The sequence below is a fragment of the Haemaphysalis longicornis genome, unplaced genomic scaffold (genome assembly GCF_048455015.1).
Source record: "Haemaphysalis longicornis isolate Haplotype H1 unplaced genomic scaffold, Haemaphysalis longicornis Haplotype H1 scaffold_6, whole genome shotgun sequence".
Lineage (NCBI taxonomy): Eukaryota > Metazoa > Arthropoda > Arachnida > Ixodida > Ixodidae > Haemaphysalis > Haemaphysalis longicornis.
This window is the reverse complement of record NW_027526407.1, coordinates 52,822,169-52,844,604: the sequence shown is the minus strand read 5'-3', so window position 1 is coordinate 52,844,604 and position 22,436 is coordinate 52,822,169. Positions and strand designations below refer to the sequence as shown.

General features: G+C 48.3%; 1 long non-coding RNA gene across 1 annotated transcript in view; it reads right to left on the bottom strand.

The window, feature by feature from the left end:
• Positions 1-1,317: 1,317 nt before the first annotated feature.
• LOC144142674 (uncharacterized) overlaps positions 1,318-22,436 on the bottom strand; it is a 104,399-nt gene continuing 83,280 nt past the window's right edge. Inside the window, exons 2-3 of the long non-coding RNA XR_013317028.1 lie at positions 4,786-6,022; positions 1,318-4,090 (exon numbers count right to left, since the gene is read on the bottom strand). This is a non-coding gene — a long non-coding RNA (uncharacterized LOC144142674). The remainder of the gene's footprint in view (positions 4,091-4,785; positions 6,023-22,436) is intronic.

Genomic DNA, 22,436 nt, shown 5'->3' with positions numbered 1-22,436 from the left:
CCAGTGGAGATGTGAAGCTCATTGCGTGTCAACTTGGCAACAGGATCGGGTACAGCTACGTGTCCAAATGAACCCATTTGACCTAGCTGCATCGAGTCTGTCCGGTTTGGTTAGTCGGCGAACTTCGACTCTTTCGATACAACGATGCTTCTTCAGAAACCACAAAGTCACAGATGCTGCGTCCTAAAAAACGGGTGGTTAAGCTTGGTTTCAGGCACCGTCGCAGAAATATTGGTGAGCCAGAAGGCCCTAGTCGACCGAGTCCGAGCCACGGCGATCGCCAATGAGCTTCTGTAATGAGAAGCCCCCCTAGTGATTGTGACAGATGGCGCCCTCCGGGCCACCTCAAAGATGTTCCCTGTATATATCAGCAATAAAAGTTTTTCAGACAGACAGACAGAGAGGGTCGAGCGAGAACACGTTGACGAGATGAGCCACGAAAATTTGGAAGAAAAACATCGACTCTGCGACCACTCCATAGGCGTGGCTGCACATCTCTGGGAGAGACTTTTGTACTGGAGTGGAAACAAACAGGCTTATGATGACGACGGTGATGATGATGAAACAAAGCAGAGGAGCAGACTGTCGAGAAATTGGGAGGGGAGGGCGGTTCGCCGTGGTGGTGAGACAGACGCTTCTCCGGCAGTGTGCGGAGGGGGCGGGGGGCGAGGGAGTATGCTGTGCCTGCACGAGACGCTCCTCTGCGCGACGCTTGGAAAAAACGTGAGGGGGGCCGTGCGGTTGACGATTATGTGCGTTCGCTTAAGACGCAGTTCGCCGTCCCTTCCTGAGACGCACTTCGCGCCGCCGACGCAGAGGCTCATCATCGCTGCCGTCGAGAGAACCCACGAGTGAGTGCTGCCTCAGCGCACTGCAGCACTCAGGAGTGCGTGCTGAACCGCGGGTGCGGCAACCAGTCGTGTGATTCGTCAGCCGCTGCAGCTAAACGAGCTGTGCGAGCGGAGGCTCATCACCGCCGATGGCAGAACCCAGAGTTAGGGCTGAACGATGAGCGATGCAACCGGTGCATGTTCTTCGTCAGCAGCTGCAAATAAGTTTTCAGTAACCATAACGACTATGTCTGTCTGAAACTGTTTGCCTCAACATATTTTTCACAGTCAAAACAGCTAAACAGCTGCGCATAAATTTCGCATTAGGGGGATCCGTAATCGCCAGACAAAGTTTTTATTCCGCGCGTGTGCGTGTGTGTGTGTGCGTTTTTACAGTATTTACAAAGTTCCATTCATTTGAATATTAGCACTCAGCTTCGAAATTTGCTATTGAAAAGTAAAGTAAATAAAACACCATCTGTGCAACTTTGAGCAGCCAGAATACTTTTATTTATTTTCGAACACGTACGCAAGCATAATTAGAAAGAGATACACGTAAGCACTTATGATAAGCACGTTCCAAGCAGTATACATACTATTTTTATGGCGAACAATCGCGTAGCACTCAGCCCAAAGTGTACCATCAATGCACAATGACATTCCAGACCTTGAGGTCCCGAATACTACAAGGCCAACAGGAAGGAATAAGATGGCTTAGATGGCTTTTAAATATTTCCAACTTGTTGATCCTGCACATCACAATAACACCAGCACGAAGTACAATACCTAAGCACCTAAATGCACGAATTCTGTCTCTAGACTGAATTTCTATAAAAACATGTATTAACAGTCTCGTACATTCGGCCACGAGTTACACAGAATACAGTTCCAAAAGAATTACAAGTAAACGTAAACTATGGAGCACGTACAATGTAAGCACAAGTGCTGAGTGTGAGAATGAGTAAACAGAAACTATGGAGCAACAGCAGAGCTGGTGGCCCCTCTCCCTTCGTCGGAGACCCGGATGTTGCACCTTACATAAATTTCCAGACTTGACAATGAAATTTCTCCATGACTGGAAGGGCCGGATCGTTTGGTGTGAAGGCTTTCACAATGAAAGGGTACCGCGTTAGCACTCCCTAGAAGTTTGAAGTTTATTTCACGTTTCTTGGTGCATGAGGAGGCGGGAGAAAAAGCCACTCGGCGGCATCTTGACGAGGCCACCGCCCTCTGTAGCATGGGAAACATTAAGCACAGCACATACAATAGTATCTTGTTGTAAACCCCAAACAAAAGGATACGTTGTCACTTTTCAACATTGTGTAAAGCAGTACACAATGTTGCACGCACACATATGTCAAATACACACGTATAAAAAGGTAAAAGCAACTATGCATGCATGCTAAAATTCACATATAGCCCAATGAACGCAAGGAAAAGGGTATCGGGCATTAGAAGTGTATCAAGTATATACACTTACATTCAAATACAAAACACGGAACCCCAATTCTTCACGCTGATACATTAGTATCAGTCTTCCAGCAAACACAATATTTATTTAAAGACATGAGGAGTATGACCCAAGGCAATAATAGAAAGCACAAAATAATTGACTATTAGGGAATAGCCCAAGCGCGTGTTTAACTGATAGTGTATCTATATATTTCCCCAGTTTGTTAAGACTGTTCAGCAATACCAGTATTGTACTTCGTAGCATGCTGCCTCCGTAAATGGTTCTGTTAAGAGGGTTCTGAAAAGAACTCGTGGTAATCGGCTTCGCGAACTCGGCGTCTGTAGCGCGAACTAGGCGTCTGTGCGCCCCATTTTTCACGCACGAAAGCACGTGAACGAGCGAGTACAAGAGCACGCGTGGTCACTCCACGAGCGCTGGGCAGTGTTCTCGAACGCCGACCTGGCCGACGCCAGGCCCTCCACACGAGGTGCACGCTGTCGTGGTCTCGGTATTTTTTGTTGGTATTTTTTTGTCGTAACGCTCCACGGCAGAAGTAAACGTTTAAACAGCTCTACTGAAAAAATACTCTCACTGCAATTGTGTGGCACGACGTCGCTGCGATAACGTACCCGAAAAAACCGAGGAAATGCATTTCTCACCATGCTTTTCGATATAATAGGTCTCAATTGTTTCTCTAGTCAGCCTATCTATGTGACTAGCGAGGATTTCAGTTCTCTGAAATAACGGCTTACAATCACCCCCATTGGAACCGTCCGAGCAACGGTGCTGGCTCATTCTTCCTCTCAGCTGGTGTTCCTTCAACCTTAGGTTTACACATCGGCCTGTCTGGCCTATGTACGCTAGACCACAGGTTACGGGTACTTTGTACACGACTCCAGTGGCGCACGGAATGAACGTCTCCTCGTGATCCACACCGCATCTGTCTACTTGGCTTGCGGCAGACATGACGGCAACTTTTGCCTTCTTGTCTGACTTGCCCGATTCTTTCTTTACATGCTCAATCAGCACCGGCTGAGCCTGGAACTGTTTCAGCGCTTCGGCGCACATCCTCTCCTTGTTTCGCCGCAGTGCAAAGCGAACGGCGCGGTTAAGGCACACACAGTTCCCCATTACTGCGGCATTGAGTACTGTCTGGTCGGCGTCTTTGTGGACATTGTTTGTGTTGAAGGAGATTATGAAAGGGTTCTGAGTAACTCCCCGAGAGAGAATACCAATGCATTCAGGGCTGAGTGGAGTGCGCACCGCTGAGAGGTCTATACGATTCAGAGATCTATTTTCTGCGATCATATCCCTTAATTGTTCTGCACCGTCAGTTTTCATATCATGGCATTCGATTCCCAGGTACGCCACGTTCGTATTGTAGCGGAGAACCTGCGCTACCCTCGCCGCAATACCGGAACTCTTGCAATCCTCTATCAGTTTCACGCTTTTCAGTGATACATTTTCTGTGAGCGCTATAGACAGGACTTTCACGTATTTGGACTTGCCTCTCGAAAGGCGGACCGTCAGGCTGCGGACCTGGTGGCTTGAAGACAGCGCCTCGCACACAGACGCGAAACTTTTCTGGGTCAGCTTCGCAGTGTCGAGTTCCAAATCAGTGAAGTACCTATCAGTGGAGAAAAAATGCAGCGAAGCAGCGAGACCCCGAGCGTCGTAGTCACTCCACTCGAGTTGCACGCGTCCGTACAAGAAATTCTGGCGCAGTTTTTCGGCCAGCCTCTGCCTAGTCACATACAGAGCCGCCCAGTACCTGTTCAGGTCAAATGGATGGTTCTCGTCCACTTGTCTGAAAAACAAAATGAATTGCTGTTAGCATAATGGGCACTAGACAGGAACTGCTTCACAACTGTACACGGAAATATTAACATAATTGTTTTAATTAGACAATTTTCTGCACTAGAATACGTCTAATATCGCAATTATTCGACCCAGTCGTAAACCCTGAGTAGATCACCAGTTGCTCATTACTAATCTGGGGATCACGCGACCCCCTGGGTACCCACGGGTAGGTAGGTCATTAACAGGTCAACGCTCAGTCAGCAATCCAGCACGCAAACCTCCAGGATTTCCTCCTAATTTTAGGGACAGACAAAGCAATCATGCCCAGCTTTGTGTCTCAAAATTCAGACCTCTCGGGAACCCACTAAACCGGCGCAGGAAAACAGTGTTTCATGCTCAGCAAGGAGTCGACTTTGACTGAAACAACAAACCAGAAAAAAACTCTCCAGGATTTCCAAATTCTTGGCGTAGTTCCCTGCAAAATTTGCTCCCTATACCCCTCGAGCTACGCGATCGCTGCGTCGCCTGCCGCTGCTTCTCCGCGATGTCTTTAGATGTGTTCGACTATACATGGCCACGGTTGTATTACTGTGTATACAACGAGTGGACGCCATTTTCTCACGCAACGCGGATAATGGCGAAGAAGTTCCGACAGCAAGCAAACTGAGCGAAATGTGCGAAGCCGCGCGTGAGCATTCTTACCTGTCTATTGGGGGTGGTTCCGAAGAGCCAAGTTTCGCTCTGCACATGTTTTTTGTCAATGAGTTGCATAACATTAGAACTGACTGAAAATCCACATAACATTGGGAAATGTCCAGGCAATCCAGCATCTTGTTTTCTGATAGTCCTTCAGCCATCAGTTTTCCAAAGTCGAAATGGATGATGGCATCCCGAATTGTCAGTGAACAAAGGCTTCGGTTCTTCAAGATCAGTAATTTAAGCTGTAGCTGATTCGATTTCTGTAAACCTCCGTGTATTATCAGGCTTTCCAAAACTTCGTGGCTTTGAATAGCGCTCAGGACTTTGTTTACAGTACCCTCATGGCTATCCAGACAGGAAAATTCCAGTTCGGTTAGTGTTATGTTTTCTCTCATGAAGTCGCAGAACGCAATCTCTGCTTTTTTTTTAAGTGGGAGCCAAAATCTCCTCAATGTCCTATTAAATCTCAGGAAGTCGTCAAGGCTTCGTAGCCCATTTGTACCTAAAGGTCCACGATAAACTAATTCCCTCAAGTTTCGGCATTTTGCGATTCCGTCCATGAGCACATCAGAGGAATGTGCACCTTCTTCGATTTTTCGACCTTTCGCGGTGGCGTACATGAGCGCTTTAATGCCACCGTAGTCACTGCACAAAAAGCTCTCCACATAAACTTTCCTGACGGATTCCCAATTGGCTGCCAACAGATCAGCTAACGTTTTAACCGAGGTAGGGCTGGCACGGATATGTAGCAGCGTGAGGCTTTCGAGGTTTTCTATGGGGCCGATGGCGTCGAGAAGAGAAGCCCAGTTGTCGGGGACGTGGCCTCCAATGGAGATGTGACGCAGACTGGACTTCAACTCGGCAACTGGTTCGGGCACAGTTACGTTTCCAAATGACCCGCTTTGACGTTGCTGCTTCGACACTTGGCCCTGATTGTTCAGCCGACCAATTTGGAGGGTTTTGATACAACGATGCTTCTTCAGTAACCACACAGTAATAGCGGCTGTGTCTTCAAGTTGCTGAAGGTTGGTTGCAGGAAGCGTCACATCAATAGTCAGGCAAATCTTTCCGAGCGACGATTCGGAGAGGCGGATGGCGAAATTAGTGAGAGCAACATTCCACTTTACAAGCTCGTCGCATATCCAGCAGCTGTCCGATGAAGCGGAGCACTCTCGCTGCTCTTTGAGGTTTGGCCATTCCTTCTTCCACCATTCTTCAACCGTGGTCATCTGTGCAGGTGCTGTAAAAAAATGTGAAAAACGTTGTGGAAGTTTAGTCAGAATAAGCACGCTTTTTGCGGGTTTCGGGACCAGGTTTTCACTCATAAACATTGACCCATTGATTGATTGATTGATTGGTTGATTGGTTGATTGATTGATTGATTGATTGATTGATTGATTGATTGATTGATTGATTGATTGATTGATTGATTGATTGATTGCTAGTGGTATTCTCATGGAAACGGGGAGATGTCATAACCTATGATGTCATACTAGCCAGCTCTGAGATTAGCAGAGGCCGGAAAAATCAAAGGCAAATTAGGCAGAACTAATAAGCTTGAAGAACGAGCCATTTGCACTTAAATTTAGTTCACTTTCTTTTTATATCAGTAAGAATGGTGGCACAAACAGTGGAAGTTAAGAAAGCACACGTAAACATAGAAGTACCGATGCGTACTGCTGTTTGTACTGCGCGCACTATGCTTCGTTTAAATGCGCAGCACCGCGTGGCCTTGGGGTTGTCTCAGACGACACTGGCCATGCAAGCGACGGTGTCTTATGCGACCATATTTGTCGGGTGAGCAGCATGTTTCACAAAACGATTGTTTTCGCCATGAAGAAAAACAAGCCAGGTTTAAATACGGTCACAAACAAATCAAAGGAAGAAAACGGCTTCCGTGGTGTGGTGGCGCCATTTAGCTTGACTAACGGTAAGCACGTCGTCGCTGCTCCACACCAAGTTTAGCTGAAAGACGTGTTCGTATGATGTCACTGCAAGCGTCTTTGAACCCCACGTCTAGGTGCGTTAATCAAAATTTTAGCTTAGATTGATTAATTTCGCTGTGAATAAAGCATCGTTTGCTTCCGCACAAGCACCTGGGGCAGTATAAAACACGAAAACTTTCGAACAAACAAACTGCTATTTTGTCTTTATGGCGCCTTTGAAATTACCCAGGTGTAATCGATTAAACTGATTTGTTGCATGCCTGTTATAAACTCGCAAGCAAAGCAACACAGGACTGTTAGGCCTAACTCAAGACGGTGAACTTCAGGCGGTGAATTTCTATCCGGCAACTTTTCCGGCCAAATTTTAGGTCCGTGTGCAAATATCGGACGGTGGTGTACGGCCGTCTAGAGCTATCCAACAGCAAGTGTCCGTTGGCCACTCGACCTGCTTATGTTCATGCGGCCATATTCCAGCCTTAGAGATCCGGCAATTCCACAGCCACCAGTCTGCAGCCGGACAACGGCAACCGGAGGTTAGCTGAGATACTGTGGTCAGACTCTAGCCATACAACAGCCACCGGAAGGCGGCTGACAAAGACCTCCGGGATTCAGCCATTATACGGGCAGTGGAGTTCCGCCACAGTGCTGTAACTGTACTAAGGCCAGTTGATGAACCCTGCAGAGCCACCCGATTCTTCAGCCGCACGAAGCCCTGCACTTTCGGCCACTGAACCCTTCAAAGTGAGCCCGCACGACACCGCCAGACGTCGCCGCAGCCCTGCTTATTGATCGGCCTGAGTTGGCAGCAAAATCCATTTATGAAACAGTGGTTAAAATTTGTCGTTCCTGTATTGGCTGTGCCTGCTTTGCTGTAGAAGTGGAGCTTGCTGGGTCAGATGGTACGTATCGACGGATGCTTTGCTGTCTATGCAGGCAGTATACATTTCTTTGCTATAGCAGGAATATTTGTATTCTCCAGGTGACGATGTCTTGTGTGTGGCGCAGCTGTAAAATACAAGAGAGGGGGGGGGGCGGTAACATTAGCCGGTTGAATTTTACAGTGATAAGGGTGCCGCCTTTAATCACTTTCTTTTAGGACAATCTTCCTGACCACTTGCATGGTCTGACTAAATCAACTATTAGATGCGACTGCATCTCATTCACTCGCCTTGTCCCTGCCTCCGGCGTCGTCGGCGTTGTTGTCGGCGTCCGCCCCTCCCCCATTCTCCTCGCCGCGCGAGCTGTGCTCTCCGCCGTTCAGCCCCTCTCCTCTCCGATAGCGAACACTCTCTCGCGAGGGGCATTGGATTGGATTCGATTGGATTGGCTTGGATTGGCTTGGCTTGGTTGGCTTGGATTGGATTTGGATTGGTTTGGATTAAAGTGGATTTTGTTGGATTGTGATGCGTCATAGCCGCGGCAGACGCACTGGCGCCGGCGCGTCTCCTCACCGTTATGCGCGCTATAAAACGCGGTGCCTGCGCCGCTCCGCTCCATTGTTCCAGCGCCGTTCCTCCGCTGTCCAACGCTGCAACGTGAACCCCCTATGCGTCGCATCTACACAGGGGTTCCCGCGAGGGGAGGTGGGAGTTTTTCTTTACACCAGTTGCCTGACCAGTTTAGTTGCATATAAAACCGGCACGCAGACCTTTTGAAAGCCTTTTGGTGCTCTGCATAACTCTCGGGAACATTCAATGCAGTAAAACCTCGTCTATTCAACGACCGCTACTTCGAAAATTCTGATAATTCGACGCTACTACTCCCTCCCTTCAATAATGTACTGTCGCCGCAAACCTTCGCCATTGCGGCACCAAACTACCCGCTCACCGCTTAATTCGGACCAACGCCTAGCCGAGACGTTAAGCAAGGGACACATGTCCGTCCGAGCAATCTCGTTTCCGACGCGCCGCGTCAAAATATCAAGTAGGTTGGATGCTCGCGGGAGAAGGCGACGCGGCGGGTCATCCGCCAGCCAAACCGGTTCTCGGCGCGAAGACACGTGTGGGAACGCGCGCTTTTCCACCCATATGTACGACCCTGTAAGGCACATTCCCACTGGCGATTTGTCTCCTCGCGCGACGCGAGTCGCTCAATGAGGCGGTGTTCGCACTTGCAGTGAGCGATGATGCGACTGCCTTTAGCGGAGGTGTTACCATAATTGTACGACTTTCTTGATGCATCTACCATTCGCAGCCAAAAAAAAATTATATCACACGAGCGCGACAAAAATAGGCAGACATCACTCTAGAACACACGCTACAAACCTGGCACAATTTAGAAAGCATTGCGGGTCGCGGGAGCAGCAGAAAATAATGAACTAAAGAAGGCTCTTCTCGGCATATTATTGCACGAAGAAATACACACGCTTGCTTTCACGCCACAACACATGCATCACGGCCCACATATTTCCCTTCTTTTCACAGGCGCAAAGTTCTGACGCCTCCGAAGTCTACGCGTGTTTACCACTCGCCGACCGAAGTACGGAAACGCTGCAAGTGAAGGTCCTGGTATCTACCCAGAGAGATTACTTGATTTTGCAATTCATACACGTTTCTCCATGCTGATTAGTGTCACGGGGTTCGTGGATTAGTACACGCGTGCGCTGAGACCACTGACCTAAGAACCGAAGTGCACGAGAAAATGCTTGCCGGCCCGACCCGACGGGCAGAGCGGTAGTGCGCTCAGCAGGCCGAGCGAGCCCAGCGGTGGCGGCTCGCTCTGCCGCCGTTTACATCGATGGACGTTTCAGTGAACGTTTCATTTCCGGCTACGTTAGACTATTCCGCGGCCATGATTGGCTATCCGGTTTTGCGGGGCTGTCGTGCGATGAGGGAATTCGGTACAAGAGCGACCTGCTCCGCCGTCGCAAAACGACGAAAAGCGACCGCCGGCTCACACGAGGTAAGGCACCAATGGGAACGTGCCTTTAGCCGCAACGCGCCGCCCGTCGCCCACCCGATCTCTCCCCATAGAGTTGGGAAGGATGCGAGTGTACATCGTGGCCACTAAACAACCGGCGGCGCCTGGCTGTTTACTGGCTAGAAGCCGCAGACGCTCTCGCTGTTTTGGAAGCATTCTAGTATGATGCTCCATGCAATACTGTTCTTTTCGCGCAGCCATCTGCCAAAAGACAAACTAGCATCACTGATTCGTTGCAACGTAAAAGTACGCATAAAAGAATTACAAATTGGCTGTTCTTGTCATCCATTCGATAATTCAGTATTCGGATAATTCATACATTTTTAACTCCCTAGAGATCTGAATTAACGAGCTTTCAATCTATAATGTTCTTCACAGAAAAATTATATCCATATTTTTACCTTTTTTCTTGAAAGATAATTTTATACTCGATCAGCTTTTCTAATGATCTTTCACAGGGCTGATTGTAGGAGAGATCGAACAAGTAAGGCCATTTTCAATTTACTTTTGGTGCTCTTTTCATGTGTTGCGTGCACCGCATTTCGTACCCGAAAACAACGAACTGACCCCTAAAACCGTACTTCGTTAAAAATGCAGACGTGTTGCGAATGATGTCATGTTTCTGGTGGCTGCAGTTCTATACAACTTTGTGTTGACGCAAGGAAAGGCGCAAGAACAGTGTTTAATAATTTGTTTCAAACCAAAAACGTAGCATTGGTAGTATGAATGGAGCAAACCTTGCATTTTGCAACGATTAGAAGATAATCAATATTTCACTTGTCGATGTTTGAATGTGTAAGGCTCTCAACACCTCCAATGAAAACTTGCGGCTCGACCTAATGCGCACACCCCTCAACCAGTTTTAAATTCTAACATGGCAGCTCTCGCATGGCCCTCGAAAGTAGCGCCAGCCCTGCTTTGCACTCTGAATGTCCAAGTGACCTCGTATTCTTACTTTCAGTAGTGTCAATGACTCCGTGTCACTCCTTTTTTGTTGCGGCAATTGACACTCAGGGAACGCAATTTTGGTACCGTGACATTCCCATCTGCTAAAAAAATTAGCTCGAAGGGACACGTTTAGCGTCTCTTGGCCACAAGTGTAGTTCAGCTCAGCCTTATACTTACACACCTCGTTCAGCTTTAGACTGTAACATGGCAGCTCTCGCATGGCCCTCATAAGCAGCGTCAGCCCTTCTTTGGACTCCAACTCTCCATGTGGCCTCGTTTTCTCACTTTTAGTAGCGTCACTGGCTGCGTGCCACTCCTTTTTTTGTTGCGGCTATTGGCACGCGGGGAGAACAATTTTTGTACCCTCTCATTCCCATTTGCTAAAATAATTCCTACAAAGGGACATATTTAGCATGCCTTGGACAAAAGTGTAGCTCTGCTGGGCCTTATGCATACACACCTCGTCCAGCTTTCGACTGTAACATAGTACCTCTCACATGGCCCCAGAAAGCAGCTCCAGCCTCACTTTTCTCTTAAACTTTCCAAGTGGCGCTTTCGTCGTGTCGCGGGTTACCTACTCCGCCCCGTATCTCCAGCTGACGAAGGGGAATAGGGACACCCTAAACACGATGCTTCGCAAGGCAACGAAGCAAGCACTCGGCATTCCCATATACTCGTCCACGCAAAGACTGCTAGACATGGGCGTCCACAACACGGTGGAGGAGCTCATCGAAGCCCACCTTTCGAATCAGAGAATCCGGCTCAGTCACACGGAGCACGGACGAGCCGTCCTACGCAAGATAGGTTGGCAGATCGAGCCAGTACCCATCAAGGCAGCCCTTCCGGAAGGCTGGAAGATGAGCATTCTGACCAAACCCCTTCCCCGGAATATAACGCCAGGCAAGGACGACGAGAGGCGCACCGCGCGGGCAAAAGCAATGGCCCGGAAGCTGGAAGAGAACCCCAGGGTCCTCTACGCGGACGCCTCGCTCCGAAAACACAGCGATCGTGCAGCGGCGGTAGTTACGTCCAGAGACCGGCTGATCGTCAGCGCGTCCCTGAAGACAACAGACCCCGCAGTTGCCGAGGAAGTGGCCGTGGCCCTGGCACTCGCACAGCCATGCGTGCACACCGTGGTCACCGACTCAATGACAGCGTACGGAAGCTTCCGCAGGGGGGTAATCTCTTCCGCGGCCCGAGCCATTCTGTCCAAGTGCAAGCCACCGGGAATAACCATAGAGCTCGTGTGGGTCCCGGCTCACTCGCGGGTAGCAGGCAACACCATCGCCGACTACCATGCCCGAGAAATGTCAATCCGGGCCGAGAACGAGCCGGAAGAGCTACCGCACCCGGTTACCAGCTTTCGGGACATTACCCGGATGTACCAAGAGGAGAGGCGCAGACTGCCGGAACCGCACCCCAAACTGACTAGGCAGCAACAGACGATCCTGCGTCGAGCGCACGCGGGATCGCTTGCGCATCCCGTACAGATGAACCTCATGTACCCTGCGGAACACGATACGCTCTGTCCGTTTTGCAAAAGAGAGAGGGGCACCCTGCCACACATCTTGACAGAGTGTACAGAACTCAAGACCCCCCCTCCTTCCCTTCCCCACAACACCCCCAATCCCCAACCCCTTGAGCGATGGGAGACCTTGTTGACCAGCCGCGCCCTGCCGACTCAGCTCGCACTGACAGACAGGGGCCAGGAGCTGCTGGGAACATATGGGTCCCGTAACTAGGGAACCACCCCGTCTGGTGCCAGCGCGCACCACCGATTTCTTGGGCTCAGTAAAAGTTGATTCCTCCTCCTCGTTTGGTCACTTTCAGTAGCGTCAATGGCTGCGTGTCCCTCTATTTTGTTTATGCAATTGACACTCAGGGAAAACAATTTTTGTGGCCTGTCATTCCCATTTGTTAAAAAATTCCTACAAAGGGACACGTTTAGCATGTCTTGGACAAAAGTGTAGCTCAGCTCGGCCTTATGCATACACACCTCGTCCAGCTTTCGACTGTAACATGGTACCTCTCACATGGCCCCAGAAAGCAGCTCCAGCCTCACTTTTCCATTAAACTTTCCAAGTGTCCTCGTTTTCTCACTTTCAGTAGCGTCAATGGCTGCGTGTCCCTCTATTTTGTTTATGCAATTGACACTCAGGGAAAACAATTTTTGTGGCCTGTCATTCCCATTTGCTAAAAAAATTCCTACAAAGGGACACGTTTAGCATGTCTTGGACAAAAGTGTAGCTCAGCTCGGCCTTATGCATACATACCTCGTCCAGCTTTCGACTGTAACATGGTACCTCTCACACGGCCCCAGAAAGCAGCTCCAGCCTCACTTTTCCATTAAACTTTCCAAGTGTCCTCGTTTTCTCACTTTCAGTAGCGTCAATGGCTGCGTGTCCCTCTATTTTGTTTACGCAATTGACACTCAGGGAAAACAATTTTTGTGGCCTGTCATTCCCATTTGCTAAAAAAATTCCTACAAGGGGACACGTTTAGCATGTCTTGGACAAAAGTGTAGCTCAGCTCGGCCTTATGCATACACACCTCGTCCAGCTTTCGACTGTAACATGGTACCTCTCACATGGCCCCAGAAAGCAGCTCCAGCCTCACTTTTCAGTTAAACTTTCCAAGTGTCCTCGTTTTCTCACTTTTAGTAGCGTCAATGGCTGCGTGTCCCTCTATTTTGTTTACGCAATTGACACTCAGGGAAAACAATTTTTGTGGCCTGTCATTCCCATTTGCTAAAAAAATTCCTACAAAGGGACACGTTTAGCATGTCTTTTGACAAAAGTGTAGCTCAGCTCGGCCTTATGCATACACACCTCGTCCAGCTTTCGACTGTAACATGGTACCTCTCACATGGCCCCAGAAAGCAGCTCCAGCCTCACTTTTCCCTTAAACTTTCCAAGTGTCCTCGTTTTCTCACTTTCAGTAGCGTCAATAGCTGCGTGTCCCTCTATTTTGTTTATGCAATTGACACTCAGGGAAAACAATTTTTGTGGCCTGTCATTCCCATTTGCTAAAAAACATCTTACAAAGGGACACGTTTAGCATGTCTTGGACAAAAGTGTAGCTCAGCTCGGCCTTATGCATACACACCTCGTCCAGCTTTCGACTGTAACATGGTACCTCTCACATGGCCCCAGAAAGCAGCTCCAGCCTCACTTTTCCCTTAAACTTTCCAAGTGTCCTCGTTTTCTCACTTTCAGTAGCGTCAATGGCTGCGTGTCCCTCTATTTTGTTTACGCAATTGACACTCAGGGAAAACAATTTTTGTGGCCTGTCATTCCCATTTGCTAAAAAAATTCCTACAAAGGGACACGTTTAGCATGTCTTAGACAAAAGTGTAGCTCAGCTCGGCCTTATGCATACACACCTCGTCCAGCTTTCGACTGTAACATGGTACCTCTCACATGGCCCCAGAAAGCAGCTCCAGCCTCACTTTTCCCTTAAACTTTCCAAGTGTCCTCGTTTTCTTACTTTCAGTAGCTTCAATGGCTGCGTGTCCCTCTATTTTGTTTACGCAATTGACACTCAGGGAAAACAATTTTTGTGGCCTGTCATTCCCATTTGCTAAAAAAAATCCTACAAAGGGACACGTTTAGCATGTCTTGGACAAAAGTGTAGCTCAGCTCGGCCTTATGCAAACACACCACGTCCAGCTTTCGACTGTAACATGGTACCTCTCACATGGCCCCAGAAAGCAGCTCCAGCCTCACTTTTCCATTAAACTTTCCAAGTGTCCTCGTTTTCTCACTTTCAGTAGTGTCAATGGCTGCGTGTCCCTCTATTTTGTTTATGCATTTGACACTCAGGGAAAACAATTTTTGTGGCCTGTCATTCCCATTTGCTAAAAAAATTCCTACAAAGGGACACGTTTAGCATGTCTTTTGACAAAAGTGTAGCTCAGCTCGGCCTTATGCATACACACCTCGTCCAGCTTTCGACTGTAACATGGAACCTCTCACATGGCCCCAGAAAGCAGCTCCAGCCTCACTTTTCCCTTAAACTTTCCAAGTGTCCTCGTTTTCTCACTTTCAGTAGCGTCAATAGCTGCGTGTCCCTCTATTTTGTTTATGCAATTGACACTCAGGGAAAACAATTTTTGTGGCCTGTCATTCCCATTTGCTAAAAAACATCCTACAAAGGGACACGTTTAGCATGTCTTGGACAAAAGTGTAGCTCAGCTCGGCCTTATGCATACACACCTCGTCCAGCTTTCGACTGTAACATGGTACCTCTCACATGGCCCCAGAAAGCAGCTCCAGCCTCACTTTTCCCTTAAACTTTCCAAGTGTCCTCGTTTTCTCACTTTCAGTAGCGTCAATGGCTGCGTGTCCCTCTATTTTGTTTAAGCAATTGACACTCAGGGAAAACAATTTTTGTGGCCTGTCATTCCCATTTGCTAAAAAAATTCCTACAAAGGGACACGTTTAGCATGTCTTGGACAAAAGTGTAGCTCAGCTCGGCCTTATGCATACACACCTCGTCCAGCTTTCGACTGTAACATGGTACCTCTCACATGGCCCCAGAAAGCAGCTCCAGCCTCACTTTTCCCTTAAACTTTCCAAGTGTCCTCGTTTTCTTACTTTCAGTAGCGTCAATGGCTGCGTGTCCCTCTATTGTGTTTACGCAATTGACACTCAGGGAAAACATTTTTTGTGGCCTGTCATTCCCATTTGCTAAAAAACATCCTACAAAGGGACACGTTTAGCATGTCTTGGACAAAAGTGTAGCTCAGCTCGGCCTTATGCATACACACCTCGTCCAGCTTTCGACTGTAACATGGTACCTCTCATATGGCCCCAGAAAGCAGCTCCAGCCTCACTTTTCCCTTAAACTTTCCAAGTGTCCTCGTTTTCTCACTTTCAGTAGCGTCAATGGCTGCGTGTCCCTATATTTTGTTTATGCAATTGACACTCAGGGAAAACAATTTTTGTGGCCTGTCATTCCCATTTGCTAAAAAACATCCTACAAAGGGACACGTTTAGCATGTCTTGGACAAAAGTGTAGCTCAGCTCGGCCTTATGCATACACACCTCGTCCAGCTTTCGACTGTAACATGGTACCTCTCACATGGCCCCAGAAAGCAGCTCCAGCCTCACTTTTCCATTAAACTTTCCAAGTGTCCTCGTTTTCTCACTTTCAGTAGCGTCAATGGCTGCGTGTCCCTCTATTTTGTTTAAGCAATTGACACTCAGGGAAAACAATTTTTGTGGCCTGTCATTCCCATTTGCTAAAAAAATTCCTACAAAGGGACACGTTTAGCATGTCTTGGACAAAAGTGTAGCTCAGCTCGGCCTTATGCATACACACCTCGTCCAGCTTTCGACTGTAACATGGTACCTCTCACATGGCCCCAGAAAGCAGCTCCAGCCTCACTTTTCCATTAAACTTTCCAAGTGTCCTCGTTTGCTCACTTTCAGTAGCGTCAATGGCTGCGTGTCCCTCTATTTTGTTTACGCAATTGACACTCAGGGAAAACAATTTTTGTGGCCTGTCATTCCCATTTGCTAAAAAAATTCCTACAAAGGGACACGTTTAGCATGTCTTGGACAAAAGTGTAGCTCAGCTCGGCCTTATGCATACACACCTCGTCCAGCTTTCGACTGTAACATGGTACCTCTCACATGGCCCCAGAAAGCAGCTCCAGCCTCACTTTTCCCTTAAACTTTCCAAGTGTCCTCGTTTTCTCACTTTCAGTAGCGTCAATGGCTGCGTGTCCCTCTATTGTGTTTACGCAATTGACACTCAGGGAAAACAATTTTTGTGGCCTGTCATTCCCATTTGCTAAAAAACATCCTACAAAGGGACACGTTTAGCATGTCTTGGACAAAAGTGTAGCTCAGCTCGGCCTTATGCATACACACCTCGTCCAGCTTTCGACTGTAACATGGTACCTCTCACATGGCCCCAGAAAGCAGCTCCAGCCTCACTTTTCAGTTAAACTTTCCAAGTGTCCTCGTTTTCTCACTTTCAGTAGCGTCAATGGCTGCGTGTCCCTCTATTTTGTTTATGCAATTGACACTCAGGGAAAACAATTTTTGTGGCCTGTCATTCCCATTTGCTAAAAAATTCCTACAAAGGGACACGTTAAGCATGTCTTGGACAAAAGTGTAGCTCAGCTCGGCCTTATGCATACACACCTCGTCCAGCTTTCGACTGTAACATGGTACCTCTCACATGGCCCCAGAAAGCAGCTCCAGCCTCACTTTTCCATTAAACTTTCCAAGTGTCCTCGTTTTCTCACTTTCAGTAGCGTCAATGGCTGCGTGTCCCTCTATTTTGTTTATGCATTTGACACTCGCGGAAAACAATTTTTGTGGCCTGTCATTCCCATTTGCTAAAAAAATTCCTACAAAGGGACACGTTTAGCATGTCTTTTGACAAAAGTGTAGCTCAGCTCGGCCTTATGCATACACACCTCGTCCAGCTTTCGACTGTAACATGGTACCTCTCACATGGCCCCAGAAAGCAGCTCCAGCCTCACTTTTCCCTTAAACTTTCCAAGTGTCCTCGTTTTCTCACTTTCAGTAGCGTCAATAGCTGCGTGTCCCTCTATTTTGTTTAAGCAATTGACACTCAGGGAAAACAATTTTTGTGGCCTGTCATTCCCATTTGCTAAAAAAATTCCTACAAAGGGACACGTTTAGCATGTCTTGGACAAAAGTGTAGCTCAGCTCGGCCTTATGCATACACACCTCGTCCAGCTTTCGACTGTAACATGGTACCTCTCACATGGCATCAGAAAGCAGCTCCAGCCTCACTTTTCCATTAAACTTTCCAAGTGTCCTCGTTTGCTCACTTTCAGTAGCGTCAATGGCTGCGTGTCCCTCTATTTTGTTTACGCAATTGACACTCAGGGAAAACAATTTTTGTGGCCTGTCATTCCCATTTGCTAAAAAAATTCCTACAAAGGGACACGTTTAGCATGTCTTGGCCACAAGTGTAGTTCAGCTCAGCCTTATACTTACACACCTCGTTCAGCTTTAGACTGTAACATGGCAGCTCTCGCATGGCCCTCATAAGCAGCGTCAGCCCTTCTTTGGACTCCAACTCTCCATGTGGCCTCGTTTTCTCACTTTTAGTAGCGTCACTGGCTGCGTGCCACTCCTTTTTTTGTTGCGGCTATTGGCACGCGGGGAGAACAATTTTTGTACCCTCTCATTCCCATTTGCTAAAATAATTCCTACAAAGGGACATATTTAGCATGCCTTGGACAAAAGTGTAGCTCTGCTGGGCCTTATGCATACACACCTCGTCCAGCTTTCGACTGTAACATAGTACCTCTCACATGGCCCCAGAAAGCAGCTCCAGCCTCACTTTTCTCTTAAACTTTCCAAGTGGCGCTTTCGTCGTGTCGCGGGTTACCTACTCCGCCCCGTATCTCCAGCTGACGAAGGGGAATAGGGACACCCTAAACACGATGCTTCGCAAGGCAACGAAGCAAGCACTCGGCATTCCCATATACTCGTCCACGCAAAGACTGCTAGACATGGGCGTCCACAACACGGTGGAGGAGCTCATCGAAGCCCACCTTTCGAATCAGAGAATCCGGCTCAGTCACACGGAGCACGGACGAGCCGTCCTACGCAAGATAGGTTGGCAGATCGAGCCAGTACCCATCAAGGCAGCCCTTCCGGAAGGCTGGAAGATGAGCATTCTGACCAAACCCCTTCCCCGGAATATAACGCCAGGCAAGGACGACGAGAGGCGCACCGCGCGGGCAAAAGCAATGGCCCGGAAGCTGGAAGAGAACCCCAGGGTCCTCTACGCGGACGCCTCGCTCCGAAAACACAGCGATCGTGCAGCGGCGGTAGTTACGTCCAGAGACCGGCTGATCGTCAGCGCGTCCCTGAAGACAACAGACCCCGCAGTTGCCGAGGAAGTGGCCGTGGCCCTGGCACTCGCACAGCCATGCGTGCACACCGTGGTCACCGACTCAATGACAGCGTACGGAAGCTTCCGCAGGGGGGTAATCTCTTCCGCGGCCCGAGCCATTCTGTCCAAGTGCAAGCCACCGGGAATAACCATAGAGCTCGTGTGGGTCCCGGCTCACTCGCGGGTAGCAGGCAACACCATCGCCGACTACCATGCCCGAGAAATGTCAATCCGGGCCGAGAACGAGCCGGAAGAGCTACCGCACCCGGTTACCAGCTTTCGGGACATTACCCGGATGTACCAAGAGGAGAGGCGCAGACTGCCGGAACCGCACCCCAAACTGACTAGGCAGCAACAGACGATCCTGCGTCGAGCGCACGCGGGATCGCTTGCGCATCCCGTACAGATGAACCTCATGTGCCCTGCGGAACACGATACGCTCTGTCCGTTTTGCAAAAGAGAGAGGGGCACCCTGCCACACATCTTGACAGAGTGTACAGAACTCAAGACCCCCCCTCCTTCCCTTCCCCAAAACACCCCCAATCCCCAACCCCTTGAGCGATGGGAGACCTTGTTGACCAGCCGCGCCCTGCCGACTCAGCTCGCACTGACAGACAGGGGCCAGGAGCTGCTGGGAACATATGGGTCCCGTAACTAGGGAACCACCCCGTCTGGTGCCAGCGCGCACCACCGATTTCTTGGGCTCAGTAAAAGTTGATTCCTCCTCCTCGTTTGGTCACTTTCAGTAGCGTCAATGGCTGCGTGTCCCTCTATTTTGTTTATGCAATTGACACTCAGGGAAAACAATTTTTGTGGCCTGTCATTCCCATTTGTTAAAAAATTCCTACAAAGGGACACGTTTAGCATGTCTTGGACAAAAGTGTAGCTCAGCTCGGCCTTATGCATACACACCTCGTCCAGCTTTCGACTGTAACATGGTACCTCTCACATGGCCCCAGAAAGCAGCTCCAGCCTCACTTTTCCATTAAACTTTCCAAGTGTCCTCGTTTTCTCACTTTCAGTAGCGTCAATGGCTGCGTGTCCCTCTATTTTGTTTATGCAATTGACACTCAGGGAAAACAATTTTTGTGGCCTGTCATTCCCATTTGCTAAAAAAATTCCTACAAAGGGACACGTTTAGCATGTCTTGGACAAAAGTGTAGCTCAGCTCGGCCTTATGCATACATACCTCGTCCAGCTTTCGACTGTAACATGGTACCTCTCACACGGCCCCAGAAAGCAGCTCCAGCCTCACTTTTCCATTAAACTTTCCAAGTGTCCTCGTTTTCTCACTTTCAGTAGCGTCAATGGCTGCGTGTCCCTCTATTTTGTTTACGCAATTGACACTCAGGGAAAACAATTTTTGTGGCCTGTCATTCCCATTTGCTAAAAAAATTCCTACAAGGGGACACGTTTAGCATGTCTTGGACAAAAGTGTAGCTCAGCTCGGCCTTATGCATACACACCTCGTCCAGCTTTCGACTGTAACATGGTACCTCTCACATGGCCCCAGAAAGCAGCTCCAGCCTCACTTTTCAGTTAAACTTTCCAAGTGTCCTCGTTTTCTCACTTTTAGTAGCGTCAATGGCTGCGTGTCCCTCTATTTTGTTTACGCAATTGACACTCAGGGAAAACAATTTTTGTGGCCTGTCATTCCCATTTGCTAAAAAAATTCCTACAAAGGGACACGTTTAGCATGTCTTTTGACAAAAGTGTAGCTCAGCTCGGCCTTATGCATACACACCTCGTCCAGCTTTCGACTGTAACATGGTACCTCTCACATGGCCCCAGAAAGCAGCTCCAGCCTCACTTTTCCCTTAAACTTTCCAAGTGTCCTCGTTTTCTCACTTTCAGTAGCGTCAATAGCTGCGTGTCCCTCTATTTTGTTTATGCAATTGACACTCAGGGAAAACAATTTTTGTGGCCTGTCATTCCCATTTGCTAAAAAACATCTTACAAAGGGACACGTTTAGCATGTCTTGGACAAAAGTGTAGCTCAGCTCGGCCTTATGCATACACACCTCGTCCAGCTTTCGACTGTAACATGGTACCTCTCACATGGCCCCAGAAAGCAGCTCCAGCCTCACTTTTCCCTTAAACTTTCCAAGTGTCCTCGTTTTCTCACTTTCAGTAGCGTCAATGGCTGCGTGTCCCTCTATTTTGTTTACGCAATTGACACTCAGGGAAAACAATTTTTGTGGCCTGTCATTCCCATTTGCTAAAAAATTCCTACAAAGGGACACGTTTAGCATGTCTTAGACAAAAGTGTAGCTCAGCTCGGCCTTATGCATACACACCTCGTCCAGCTTTCGACTGTAACATGGTACCTCTCACATGGCCCCAGAAAGCAGCTCCAGCCTCACTTTTCCCTTAAACTTTCCAAGTGTCCTCGTTTTCTTACTTTCAGTAGCTTCAATGGCTGCGTGTCCCTCTATTTTGTTTACGCAATTGACACTCAGGGAAAACAATTTTTGTGGCCTGTCATTCCCATTTGCTAAAAAAAATCCTACAAAGGGACACGTTTAGCATGTCTTGGACAAAAGTGTAGCTCAGCTCGGCCTTATGCAAACACACCACGTCCAGCTTTCGACTGTAACATGGTACCTCTCACATGGCCCCAGAAAGCAGCTCCAGCCTCACTTTTCCATTAAACTTTCCAAGTGTCCTCGTTTTCTCACTTTCAGTAGCGTCAATGGCTGCGTGTCCCTCTATTTTGTTTATGCATTTGACACTCAGGGAAAACAATTTTTGTGGCCTGTCATTCCCATTTGCTAAAAAAATTCCTACAAAGGGACACGTTTAGCATGTCTTTTGACAAAAGTGTAGCTCAGCTCGGCCTTATGCATACACACCTCGTCCAGCTTTCGACTGTAACATGGAACCTCTCACATGGCCCCAGAAAGCAGCTCCAGCCTCACTTTTCCCTTAAACTTTCCAAGTGTCCTCGTTTTCTCACTTTCAGTAGCGTCAATAGCTGCGTGTCCCTCTATTTTGTTTATGCAATTGACACTCAGGGAAAACAATTTTTGAGGCCTGTCATTCCCATTTGCTAAAAAACATCCTACAAAGGGACACGTTTAGCATGTCTTGGACAAAAGTGTAGCTCAGCTCGGCCTTATGCATACACACCTCGTCCAGCTTTCGACTGTAACATGGTACCTCTCACATGGCCCCAGAAAGCAGCTCCAGCCTCACTTTTCCCTTAAACTTTCCAAGTGTCCTCGTTTTCTCACTTTCAGTAGCGTCAATGGCTGCGTGTCCCTCTATTTTGTTTAAGCAATTGACACTCAGGGAAAACAATTTTTGTGGCCTGTCATTCCCATTTGCTAAAAAAATTCCTACAAAGGGACACGTTTAGCATGTCTTGGACAAAAGTGTAGCTCAGCTCGGCCTTATGCATACACACCTCGTCCAGCTTTCGACTGTAACATGGTACCTCTCACATGGCCCCAGAAAGCAGCTCCAGCCTCACTTTTCCCTTAAACTTTCCAAGTGTCCTCGTTTTCTTACTTTCAGTAGCGTCAAAGGCTGCGTGTCCCTCTATTGTGTTTACGCAATTGACACTCAGGGAAAACAATTTTTGTGGCCTGTCATTCCCATTTGCTAAAAAACATCCTACAAAGAACACGTTTAGCATGTCTTGGACAAAAGTGTAGCTCAGCTCGGCCTTATGCATACACACCTCGTCCAGCTTTCGACTGTAACATGGTACCTCTCATATGGCCCCAGAAAGCAGCTCCAGCCTCACTTTTCCCTTAAACTTTCCAAGTGTCCTCGTTTTCTCACTTTCAGTAGCGTCAATGGCTGCGTGTCCCTATATTTTGTTTATGCAATTGACACTCAGGGAAAACAATTTTTGTGGCCTGTCATTCCCATTTGCTAAAAAATTCCTACAAAGGGACACATTTAGCATGTCTTGGACAAAAGTGTAGCTCAGCTCGGCCTTATGCATAC